Genomic DNA, 14,244 nt, shown 5'->3' with positions numbered 1-14,244 from the left:
GATTTTCGAATAATTGTCGAGAAATTCAACGAGTTTCGATGGTTCGATCGTCATCAAATCCAATTATAATGTGAACAAGGAAACTGGCCAAAATTGAAAAGGCCAAACCATAACCTTGATCTGAAACAAAGCTATGATACTTTGAGCTTTTGGCCGACTCGTCGGATAGAGCTTGGCCGGTATGTCTGCAATGCAGTTACGGCCTCGTATCGACCTGTTATACGGCAGTCATCAACCTGCCAGCAGGTGAGCGTGTACACACAGGTGTATCGTAAACGTTCGGTTAAAAATTGATCGCGGGGGACGCTTCTCGTGTCGCACGAAATTCCCCTTATTGTCCTCGGTCAATCGTCAGATTGGTTTCACGATTTTCTTCACCATTGCCTCGTTATTTTTATGGATGAATAGTTATCGATTCGAGCCAGATTCTATTCAACGTTTAACCTCGATTGTTTTAATTGTAAGAAGCTTAGGTTGGCGGATTTCCCTGCTCTCGTTAGAGATTTTTTGAGATTTGTTAAGGTTTGTAGGTTCAATTCAATTCGGATATTAAATAAAAAATTTCATGATTATTATATTATTATTTTTTTTCTTCTTTTTCTTCTAATGACTCCTTTCCTCCAATTTTTGATTGTTTATAAGTTTGAAATTTTTTATTAAGAATTGTAATAAGTTTTTGCCATTTATGATTCGATTTTGTTTTCCTTTTAAAATTTATATATATTATAAAATCGTTATGTCGATATACGTTTCTTTTTGAAATTTTTTGTGAGACTTTTTTAGAGAAATTACATTAATTATATTTTATTACGCTATGTCATTCTTTCACGTCTTTGGGGACATAAAAAAAGCCTTCGAGAAAAAAGGGACACTTCTGTATACGGCTGTAAATATGAGCGTTCTGGGACTCTCTTTGATAGAATATTTACTACTCTTATGAATACCTTTTTACCTGCCTTCTTTGCGAGATACCAGAACAACTCGTGCGTTATATATATATTTTCAGGTTGTTGCAAAGGAAATAAGAAAAATAAATAAATATTGTTAGATAGAAATATTCATAATTTTTGAAAGAAAGAAAAGATTTTTTTATAATGTTAAACAGTGCTTTCGATATGTTGAATATAAACTTACGCAAAATGAAATTTGATTAATTATCAAAAAATATCAAGTATTACACTCAAAGATATGAAAAATGCTATTATATTTTGCTTTAAGAATTGTGAATTGTCGATAATTATATCGTGTTTTCTATATTTTATCATATATATTTATTTAATATCAATTATAGCAAAATTATCAAGCTAATTGATTCTAGATTTGCTGCCTTTGTAATTATCATGATATAAATGTTAAATTTATCTGTTATTATTATTTTAAAATTTTGAATTTCCATTAAATTTAAACAAAAATTGTGTTCATATGAAATTGTAATTCGAAAAAAATCATACATACACTTTTAGATATTTTAGCCATCTAGTTTCTGAATGAAGTTTTCTCAAGAGATTTATGATGCCCGATTGAACAATAGAATAATGTTTCCAACAGTTGGAATATATTTACTTCGTCTCTTTTTTATCAATAAGTTTTCATTGAACTATCTTATCTATTGTTTATGATAGAGAAAATGAAAATGATATGAAATAAAAATTCTAATTTGAAAAATTATATATTATTGTATATTTTTCTATTTAATAAATTTACAGAATCCTTTCTTATCGATCAATTGATATGGAAGATTCCATATATAGTTTAAGGTAAATCAGGAAACTGTTTTACCCTCAGTTCCTTTCAGTTTTCTAGACAATTTTTATATTTTCTACATTTGATAAAGTAGATAGTAGACTTATCAATTTTTCTTTTCTTTTGTTGTAGGTAAGTCATCTAAGAACATTCATGCATGGGTACTATTTAAACCAGGTGAGTTTGCATGAAAAATATTATTCTTGTTTAAATATTTTAGTTTGGATTAAGAAAAATTAAAAAATTTTCCAATAATGAAAGCTAAGCAAAATGGAACAAAGATTCTTGTTCATTTTAAAATATTTAACAATTATCATTTACGACAATTTTTATTTAACATTCAAATAATTTGTAATATAATTTTAATTAAAATATTTTTAAATAATTTCCGCGAATAATACTTTATACTTGGTTCCATGATCGCTCGATTCAATCAACTTTCCACACAAGCAAAAATGTATCTATCATAAATGCACATTTGTATTTCGAAAATTTACCAATTTAAAGTAAAAAATATCAAATTTTTATTTTCTCTTCGCTGATGTCGTAATTTTCAAACACTTATTCTCCACTCTATTGATAATACGGGGAAGCAGTACAGTAGCAAATGGTTTTCCCCATCTAATTTATTATCAGGAATGAACGCGATTTTATTTGTCCACAAGGTTTAAGTGAATCATTAAGAGAGATTGGAATAAAGAGATGAGCAATTTATACTTGCAAAGTATCCCAGTTGGAAAGTTTAACAATTTCACGTAATTGCACGTGCGTTTCTAGCTTTCCCTGGTAATTGGACGAAATTCATTCTACCAATGGAGTGAGGGATTAATGTAAATCCGTATTTAGATTCGGTTCCGTTGTAGCCGATGCAGTAATTATGCGTAACAATTCCGTCCGCTCTTTTTAATTCAAATCAATGAAATCATTAACGTTCAATGATTTATGCGCCAATTCGATTCGCGATTAATTAGTACAATTAATACAGTTAATTTGGAAAATTCTCGATTTTTAAAAGACGATTCATATGATAATCTATGATATCCGTTATTCGATCATTATTGGAATTCGATCCGTTATAAGCGCAAAATTAGCAAGAAGTAAATATAGATACCCGATGATATAATCTTTCGCTGTGATTTTTTTATTGAAAAAAAAAAAAAAGTTCTTCGATTTTTTCCCTCAAAAGTCTTGCCTTCATGTCTTCCATGTCAGTTAACACATTACACGTAACGTGATACGTGCTCATTCTGCCCTGTACCCGAAAGCTGATTATCAAGCTTCAAGGGGCCGCTTCACGTGGCGAGCTTTTGAGAGAATTTATATTGGACGCGTTTCATTGGACATGCCCAAAAATCGATAGCCTGGCTGCCGTGTCATCGGGTCCCAATCGCGTTTTACTCGGCGCACCTGCAATTTACCCTGTGTCCTTCATGGCCGAGTTTAACGAACTTCCACGAATCGCCCGTTTCTCTCAAACGCAGCATTTTCCACCCTTCCAATCTAGGAAGATCCCGAGAGGGAACCAACTTACTACGTAGACTACGTAGACGTACAGGGAAGAAAACTCGAAGAATAAGAGAAGGGGATGGAAGAAAGGGTGAGTTTATCGGGACGTTAAACGATTAGCAAAGCTATTTTAAACAGTGAGAGACAGAACTATGTGTAGATATGATATGTAGCAGAGTAGATTTTTGTGGATTATTATTATTTGTTTACAACTGGCATTTACAAAGAAAAATAACGTCTCGAGAGATCATGTATCATAGATCATAGAGTATAAATATTCTTGAAAAAAAAAAATGTCAGCTTGTATAATAGTCGATGGAGGAATGATTTATGACACGTTGAAAAATTCCACGACTCTATAGAAAGATCCATGCCGACGTTAGGGGAGAAGTTTCTTTCCCAAGGGGAAAGGAATCACTGTAAAATAAACTTTCTTATAGTAAAATATCCTACCCCTATTTTTCGCGGTATATTTATCGAACTTTATGGAAATTTCAATCCTTATGAAATTCTTACGTATGATAAAGAGGATAAATTTTCGAAAGAGAAAGAATGAAGATTCGTAGTCATCCTCCCAAATTCGTTCGATTCGCCCGAATTTGTCCGGGCGAAAAAATTTTTTCGAAAAATCCAGAATCCCGTCGATGGTTGATAATCGGAGTCACCACGCCGCGTTACAAAGTTGGTAAAGTCGTATCCCAGGCAGAAGGACGGTTATTGATTGCCTGCCTGTTGCTTTTAACCCTGCCACTGCTGCGGTTACACACACCCCTCGCACCCTTTGTCCTCTTGTTCCACGAGCCTTCTCTCGTCGTTCGTTAATGGATACCTTGCTTCTTCTTCCCCGCTCTATTTCGATACTTTCATTTCGATTTTTCACCCCCTCCCCCCTTTCTTCTTCCTTTGTCCACCATGCGGACCACGAGCAAATCGGTACGATGTTATTATACTCTCCAATCGTTTCGACCGAGTTTGTTTGTGCTCTGTCAAGATTGTTTTCGAACATGGTGCAGGCTCGTTGGACCTCCATCGCTTGGACTTTGTATCGAATCGAAAGAATTGACTTGGGGGATGAAAGTCGTACACGATGTTTATCAGATACTGATTAAGCGAGTTTGTGTTATCGAGATTGTTTTATCTTCGTAACATATACTTGTACGGATTTGGATTTGTCGTATTGGAATAGTACAAAGAGATTTGGATAATTTCTTTTTTTACTTCCCTCTCTCTCTCTCTTTTAAAAAATTTCACATCCTATGGATGGAAAGAAGATTTTTCTTTCTTCCCAGAAGAAGAAGAAGAAGAAGAAAAAGAAGAAGAAAAAGATTCTCGAGAAGATTGAAAATTTTTCTTTCTTCCCAGAAGAAGAAGAAGAAGAAGAAAAAGAAGAAGAAGAAGAAGAAGATTCCCAAAAAGATTGAAAATTTTTCTTTTTTCCCAGAAGAAGAAGAAGAAGGAGAAGAAGAAGAAGAAGAAGAAGAAGAAGGAGAAGAAGAAGAAGAAGAAGAAGAAGAAGAAGAAGATCCCTGAGAAGATTGAAAATTTTTCTTTTTTCCCAGAAGAAAAAGAAAAAGAAGAAGAAGAACAAGAAGATTGAAAATTTTTCTTTCTGCCTAGAAAAAGAAGAAGAAGAAGAAGAAGAAGAAGAAAAAGAAGAAAAAGAAAAAGATCCCTGAGAAGATTGAAAATTTTTCTTTCTTCCCAGAAGAGGAGGAAGAAGAAGAAGAAAAAGAAGAAGAAGAAGAAGATCCATGAGAAGATTGAATGTTCATCCACATTTTATCTTTGTGAAGAGAAGAGGAATAGATCTCGTTCTTCGAAACTATTGACGTCCTCCATTTTGCAATTGCAACAAATCTCTATTCGAAATCGGAAACTGGAAACTGGCGGAATTTATCCCATCCTATCCTGGATCGAATCTCTCGCGTGGTTGAACCTCATGCTTCTTTATTATTTATTAGGACGATGCTCTCCCTCTGACGAGGGAAAGTCGTTAACTTCCTGTCACCAATTCTGTAACGAGGGTAAAAAGCGGATGGTGGCGGGCAAACTGAGCGACTTAACGAGTTCTCTACTGAGAGAGATCCACGTGCTCGAAAGTCGAGCTTTAAAGTTCTTTTCTTTTTAAATATACGCAATGAGTCCAGGTATCTTGACACGATTTCGAACATCGAAATTGCGTGACTCTTCGCTTGAATGAACTTTCTGACCTTGAAACCATCTTGGAATATCGATTTTTTTCGCTTGCGTGACTCGAATTACTCACGAATGATTTGTCGATGAAATCGAGAAAAAAAAAATATATGTATATATAAATATGAAATCGAGTCGTGTTCTCTTAAAGATACGGATTTGGCGAGAACGGCCATTTTGATTTGATGGACGTAATACGATTCGCATAGGAAATAAGGGTGTATTGGGTATAACACACGGTGTTCACGAGTGCATCCGACGATTCGTAATCATTTTCACGGCCTCCGACGCCCAGCCACGAGTATACGATTGCACGGTGGATCTGACGAGATTTAATCAGCGTTCAACGCCGCGTAAATAACTTATCGCTGCTAACAATAATGAATTTTCGACAATTTCGCGTGCACGGGAATCGCCGTCTATTCAATTCACACATGGATGAATATTCGGGATTCAATTCGAGATTTTTGATTTCTCGCCTTCTCTGTAATTTCTCATCCTTTCGTACGCTATTTAATTTTTTTTTATTCATTTATTCCTTATAATTAAGAAATATATAAATATAATCGTTTATTATTTTAAAATCGTATCTATTCGAAATTTTTCTGATCAGTTGCTACTTAATTATTTTTTAATTATTTTTTATTTTTTAAATATATAAATATATAATCATTCGTTTTATGTTAATATTTAAGATTGTATCGACGATGAAAATGAAAGAAATGAAATTTTGAAGAATATACAGATAAAAATTACGAAATGATTCGAGGTTTTTTCAATAGAAAAACTTGGTCCTGAATGTTTCACGATTTTCCACTCGAAGCTGTCTCCAAGTGTCGATAATTTTAGTTTTGATTTTTTATAATTGGAAAAGAGAAACCATACATTATTTTTCATTCAACGAGTTTTATTTTCTATGTTAATGAATTTTTAACAATTAAGCGCGAATTTCATTTATTTATTCTTTCCACATATTTCTATTGTTTTCATTATTTTTCTGAACACGATGAAAGTATTTATATGTTTGCTGCTTTAATAAAACATGAAATTTCCCTTAATTATACTCTTGCAATTTTAATTTACTCTTAAATTAAATTCGTTTCCATAATTTTTTGGAATGTTTTTATAATTTCTATCTTCTCCATTCGAAAAATTTTTTTCGAGCATAATTTAACATGTGATTCGAGTATTTTAATATTTTTACCTGTTAATATCTGAAATTATTCGAATAGAATATTACAGGAAAAACAAGAAGAGAATAATTGAAAAATCATCATTCATTACGGTAAAAATGTATAAAATAATTTTAAAAATTATGATATTCATTGGACGTTTTTACAAAAGTGTTTAACTTAGAGAATGGCGTTAAAAAAGTAGTCATAGTAAATTATAAAGTAAATGAACGATATTAAAATTTCTTTTCAGAAATTCGTTTTCGTTCCATTAACTCTGCCAAAGAATCGTCAACGTACATAAGCGAAGTTAAATTAACTTTGGCCCAGAGTTCCACTGCACTTCATCAAGTTTAGTATCCACGTAATAGTCTTTGTCATGTAGCTGTCTTTGTGTAAACTATTAAATTACTTCGAACGCGCCTAACCGAGTTCTTCTTCTACCCTTGTACAATTGGACAAAATATTAACGAAACTTTACAGGTTATAACGTCATGCAATTATTTCAAACATCGTAAAATATTCACAAATTGATTATTCTCCTCAACCTTTATCTTCTCTATGAGTAATATGATTTCATGTTACAAGCTTTTAAACACGGGATCACTTTATCAAACATCCTCAAACATCATACAATCATTTCAAACTCGTCCCTTTTTTCGTATTCTTTGATCTATATTCGAGAGATTTTTTTTCTTTTTATAACAGACTTTATCAAACATCCTCAAACATCATACAATTGCTTCAAACTCGTCCCTTTTTTCGTATTCTTTGATCTATATTCGAGAGATTTTTTTTCTTTTTATAACAGACTTTATCAAACATCCTCAAACATCATACAATTGCTTCAAACTCGTCCCTTTTTTCGTATTCTTTGATCTATATTCGAGAGATTTTTTTTCTTTTTATAACAGACTTTATCAAACATCCTCAAACATCATACAATTGCTTCAAACTCGTCCCTTTTTTCGTATTCTTTGATCTATTCTCCATATTCGAGAAAATTTTTTCTTTTTACAAGAAACAAACTTTATCAAACATCCTCAAACATCGTACAACTGCTTCAAATTCATTTTCTTCTTCAGCATCCCCGATCCATTTCCTACGTTTGAACGAATTTTATCGATTACTGGGGCACGTCAAGAGGGATTAGTGGTGCTTAATTAATTAGCAGTCCATTTACGAACTCGCTTACTCTGCTCTGCCGTGACCGTCGATGATCCTTCAAAGGGGATGACCAAAGAAAACTTTCAAACTCCCTTCCTCTTTCTCTCTCTCTCTCCAGAGTTAATTTCACTAATCACAGCGAGAATATTTCTTCCGAAAGGTTTTGCAAGATCCTATCCGACGAGTTCTATTTTATTGTTATCTCAAAGAAAGGAAGAGCAAAAAATTCAAGGAAAACTAATTTATCTCTCATTCCTTGATTTACTTATTAATGATTCATCCATTTTAAGATCACTTCTTAAGTGATTCTTTTTTTATTGTCAATACAGTAAAGAAGCTCGTTCAATTTTTGATAAAATAAGTGAAATTTTATTAACAAGCAAGGCGTGATAAATTTGAGCAGTGGATTCCAATCGATTTTTTGATTTCGTTAAAAAATATTTTTAACAGAAAAAGTTAAAAGTATAAATTGTTTTCGTGCGATCTACAGGATCCTATCTCGGTTTCTCGAAAGAAGTCGAGAATATCTCTGACACGATCAAACCCAGTTTTGAGTTTGGTATAATAAATCGGACGTAAAACGCATCGAAACGAGCTGGGAGCATCGATCGAACTCGTTTCGAGCGTTGGTTTCCTCGTTAACAAGCGATAACTCGCGCTATTAGTGCGGAGCAGAGGACGAAAGGCAAACCGCGCAAGCGTTCCTTCCTATATCGACCCTTGACCGTCTCTTCGGCCTTCTATTTCGCCGAATGCAAGCCTCGTTGTCTCGATTGCACGATTCGCTAACGATTATGCATCGCTCGAGCGTTGGAAAGGGTCTAACTGTGCGATTACTCGCATCGATTATTCGAAACGGCCATTTTCCGTGAAAATTCTACTCTTCGAGTGGAAATAACAATTAGAAACGAGAAACGAGACGCGAACTTTTTTTCTCTTCCTATTTCTATATTTATCAGTTTTTTTTTTTAAATTTCAATGCAATATAATGAAAAAAAGAAATGTTTGAGAAAAAGAATTTTTTCCTCTTAAGATACGAACAAATAAAAATTCATATAATCTTAATTCATTGGTATTAAATCATGTATATATATATATAATTCTAGAAACCGTTCATTTGTGTGTTTCAGAAACGACTTCAGGCTAACAATTAGCTCCAACAAATTAAACCTTGCAATCAAATGAAATTAGAGAGCAGTGTATCAAACACCGTCTTTGAATAATTCACCTCAACCTAATCCGCGCAAAATCTTCCCCGCGTTCATCCTTTTATGCATTGCAACTTGGCTGTCCAATAATTACAGTTGTCAATTATTTACCAGCCAGACAATAGCCTCTATCCAAGATACCCTTAATTAGAAACTTCAAATAAATTGATGGAAATGCAAACTTTCCAATCTACGTACCTGGCGAAAAATCAAGAAAAATCACGTGGGGAAACCTCCCCTTTAAAATGCTTTTTGAATTATGCCAATATCTCATTCCGTTCCAGAGATATCGTTTTTTAAAGAGAGTCGTAATTTTTCCTACTCGAATTACGCTCTAGTCATACGCTCGTTAATCGCTGATAGTCACCGAGTGGACTATTACAGCGATCTTTCAGTAGAATATAGGCTGATATAGTCAGCCACTCGAACGCGGCTAGAATTCGAAATCCAATATTTCGGGAACCAATCGAGATATCGTCTTGAAACAAAATGGTTCTTCTTTAAAGGCAACCCTTCTTTTACATGTAAAATCCAATCCCTTCGAAAAAAATTTCTAACTCGTTTTGAATCAATTTTCAATTACTCATAGCTTCGTATACACATTTCGAATATTATTAGGCATAATTTTTTTTCTTGCTTTGTATATTATTCGAATATTATTATTGTTATATTTAGGCAGATTTTTAATTTCTTTTTTTTTTAAATATTTTTTTATAAGATATATAAGTTATTATCGAATTTATTTAATGATTGTTTGTTGGGTGTTTTCGATCGAACGTATGTGACGTAAAACGAAAGAGTTGTCTGGTTTTTTTCCTGTTTTTATTGTTCCATGATCTTGAGACGTGCCGGTAATGGCGGTGTCGTGACTTCGGCGAGCTCTTTTTTTCTCTCTCCTTCAGCGAGAAATAATGGTTCAGCTCGCTTTCTCCCTTCCGTTACACGCCATTATTGTCGCACCATTTGTAAAACAATCTTTCGAGACAATTTACAGCTCGAATTCATTGTAACGATTTTCAAGAAAATTGTCAAGCCGAGAGAAGTAATTGTATGGACTACAAAGAAGAAGAAGAAGAAAAAAGAAAGAAAGAAGCTTTACCATCACCCATTTTACTTCTTACTTCAAGTCAAATAATATATAATATATTTAAAAAAAAAATGTTTCAATTACAATACAAATAAAAAATAAAAAATTCTTCGATAAATCTGTTCATTCAAAACCAAAAAATATGTCACGCACACGCATCGAAATACGTTCAATAATATTTTTAAATTATCGATTATCGAATTACGCGAATTGGATTTACTTCCATTTACTAAAATTTCGGCAAAATTACCATCGATTTATCATGTTTTCGTAACGTAACGAATTTACCAAGATTTTATATTTTCACATCTGCGTAATGGTTTCTTTTTTATAGAAAATCAATCCGCCATTACATCAATTTCTAATTGTCTAATATATATATATATGTATATATATAAAACTAAATGTTTAACGTGCTATTCGTCGATAATTGCTGCGCGTTCTACGAGTTCTTTGTCGATGCCAGCTTTGTTGTTTTATCACACTCGAACGCGCCATCGTCTCGAATCGATTGCACGATATTGCCGCAATTCGCAAACGCGAACATTATAATGATATTTCATTTTGATTTGAATAAATATACCCAAACCTCGCTTATAAAGTCGAATTGGAATTATTTCGTTTGAAAGTTACGATATATACAGAATTCAGAAGTCGGTTTATTTTATTTTGCAGGAATTTAAATTTTTAACCCGTCCGTTGATTTTTCACCGTTTTTTAAATACTTGTAATGAATTAATAAATTTGCATTATGCATGGGAAATTTGTTTTGTAGATTGACGCGAGATTGATCTACGCGTCGATTACATTTTAAGTAATTTCAAACTTAAAACTGTTCAATCATTTCGTGAATGTGTTATAGATCGAAATAATATAATCACGTTACATTTATTACATATATTGAGTGGAAGAATTATTAAAAAATGAAAAGAATGGAGAATAAAACACAGGAAGGAAATTAATTTGAAACAAAATAAGATGCAACACGAAGATTTCCTTTGAATTTGTGTTATTTATTGGTCGAAGTGAAAGTGAAAAAAAATCATGTCGTTTTACAGTTTGTGCAACTTCTTATATCGTTTCTCAAATTCCTTGAATTGTTAGGAAAAAATATATTCAGAATTTCAGAATTCAGATTTATACAAGAATGAATTTATACAAAATGACGTGGCAAGTTGGAAATTTCATTCAATGAAATTAAACTACTTGAGAAAGGATAAGTATTAACTATGACAGGAAGGAAAGGAATCGATGGACGTAGGCTGGATTAATATTTAATCAATTCATTTGTACTCGCTCGCCATTTTATACTGTATTTTTTATCAGACAATTATTCCTTTATATCAACTATGCACAACCTACTATATTTTGCATCATACTGTATATTTGTTGTTGTTTTTAATAGTCAGATAACGTGATCTAAAGCGATAACTTTATCATTCCTTCGAAACGAATAACGCTATTCTTTTGCATTGGATAATTCGTTTGATGGCCAAACTCGACTTGTGCATCACATGGACTTAAATAAATAAATTGAAATGCATTAATTGATTAATGCATCAGTCAAGTATACGCTCTCAATAAGAAGCAAGCCCCCTCTTCCCAATGGAGGGAGGGGGGGGTTTAGTTCGATGGAGGCTGGATTCAATTACCAACCTGAGAATTTCCAATAATCCGATATTCTGGTGTGTAGTCATTCGTGACTGACGTGAATTTGATTCACTTAACCGTGAAATGAATGTACTAATTCTTTTATTGTTCGAGAAAAAGAAAGAGAGAAGAAGAAAAAGGAAAACGTATCCTCTGTGACTCGTGTTTGTTCACGATCGTTTCAGGGAAATTTACACGAACAATTATTCTCTTAAATGATTAAATTTTCGAAATTCTGTCTCAAATTCTGTTCAAAATCAGAGGAATAATTGGGAATATTTTCAAGAACGATTCGATCGTTCAATCTCATCTAATTATCGATTTTTCTTCGTTTTCCAAATAAAAAGATTGAGAAAAATAATATTCAATAAATCAAGGAGAAAGGAATTTTAGATCTGACAATCGCTCTGCAACTTCAAAAACTTACGAATACTTTCAAGTGCAACGATTTAATCGTTCAATCTCATCTAATTATCGATTCTTCTTCGTTTTCCAAATGAAAAAATTGAGAAAAATAATAAATCCAAGAGTTTTGAGAAAAATAATAATAAATCCAATAAATCAAGGAGAAAGGAATATATTAAGTTTGATATATTAAGTAGCCTTTGGAACTTCAAAAACTTACGAATACTTCCAAGTGCAACGATTCGTTCAATCTCATCTAATTATCAATTCTTCTTCGTCTTCCAGGTGAAAAGATTGAGAAAAATAATATCAAGGAGAAAGGAATATATTAAGTTTGATATATTAAACAGCCTTTGCAACTTCAAAAACTTGCGAATACTTCCAAGTGCAACGATTTAATCGTTCAATCTTATCTAATTATCGATTCTTCTTCGTCTTCCAGGTGAAAAAATTGAGAAAAATAATATCAAGGAGAAAGAAATATATTAGATTTTACCCTTTGCAAGTTCGAAAAAATGCATCCAATTATAAGAATTCAATAACGAATCCATAACAAGGAAAAATTTATTTCGAAATAATCGCAATTTTGAAAGATCAATTACACGAGGAGATGAAGGAAAATACAGGTCTCTGGTGGGTCTCTACCCATATAACTCATCCGTGTGCAAACAGGATCTCGAATTTCCCCGGGAAAAATACGGTTTCCACCGATTTTCCTTCTCGAAAACCGTTCCGTAATAATTCACAGTTTTCCACGAGCGCGCACACCGATACGTAAGCCCATAGGAAAGGTACACAGGAGGTTGCAACACATGCACACATATGCACAGGTGTTGGTTCGTTACACTTGATCCGGAGTACCCAAGCTGGCTCTCCCCCTTGACAGGGTCCAGAACCAGCGGACCTGCTATTTTTGCAATCTATTTACTCTTGGTTATCGGTCTGACGGGCGAGTCGCAGGCGGAACACAAGCGGATGCTATTTATGGACGCGTGGAAAAAAGGGAAGAGGGAAAGGGCGAGACCTTCTTACGTTGGCAACCCTTGCTCGATTTTTCAATTGCGATCCGATCGATCGCCGTTCGAAATCGCCGTTTCCGAGTTTTCAGAACAAAATTTTTCCATTCCGAGTTGTGGGATCGTGTGCTATTTGAATTTCTTATATTATATCCAAGTATTAGGGTACGTTGTTTGTCGTGAAGAGATTGGGGAAGGAAAAAGGGGAGATTTTTAAGGGGGGATTGTTTTCAGAAGGGGAAATTTCGTTTATTGGTATCCGTATCAGATGATATTCTTTCACGATGGAGAGTCAGGGATGAAAGCAATTTGAATTCGTTGAAATATGTTTGGATCTGATTGAACGATATTTTGAGACTAAATTGTTGATTGGAGCTGATCCAAATTTAATATTCGTCGATTTTTTGAATAACGAAAAATCTTTGAGATTAAAATTTTATAATAGTAAAACGTTTAGGAAAAATTGGAATTTTTTAAGTGAAAATTTTTGATCGATTAACAGTTTTTCAAATTTAGCATTCACCAATCAATTTTTTGAATAATAAAAAATCGATAATGCGTCTTTGAGATTAAAATTTTATAATAGTAAAATATTTAGGAAAAATTGGAATTTTTTGAGCAGTGAAAATTTTTGATCCATTAAATTTTCCAAATTTAGCATTCACCAATCAATTTTTTGAATAATGAAAAATTAACGATGCGTCTTTGAGATTAAAATTTTGTAACAGTGAATACGAAAATAATAGGTGTAATAAAAATGTTTTTTGAACGATGAAAAATTTTAATCGATTTTCCAAATTTAGCATTCATCGATTTTTTGAATAATGAAAAATCAACGATGCGTCTTTGAGATTAAAATTTTGTAACAATGAATATCAAAATGCTTAAAAATTGGAATTTTTTGAGCAGTGAAAATTTTTGATCGATTAACAATTTTCCAAATTTAACATTCACCAATCAATTTTTTGAATAATGAAAAATCAACGATGCATCTTTGAGATTAAAATTTTGTAACACTGAATATAAAAATAGGGGGTAATAAAAATGTTTTTTGAACGATGAAAAATTTTAATCGATTTTCCAAATTTAGCATTCAT

Source organism: Apis mellifera, linkage group LG8 (genome assembly GCF_003254395.2).
Source record: "Apis mellifera strain DH4 linkage group LG8, Amel_HAv3.1, whole genome shotgun sequence".
NCBI classification, from domain to species: domain Eukaryota; kingdom Metazoa; phylum Arthropoda; class Insecta; order Hymenoptera; family Apidae; genus Apis; species Apis mellifera.
The sequence above is the reverse complement of the archived record's forward strand: the minus strand, read 5'-3'. Positions refer to the sequence as shown.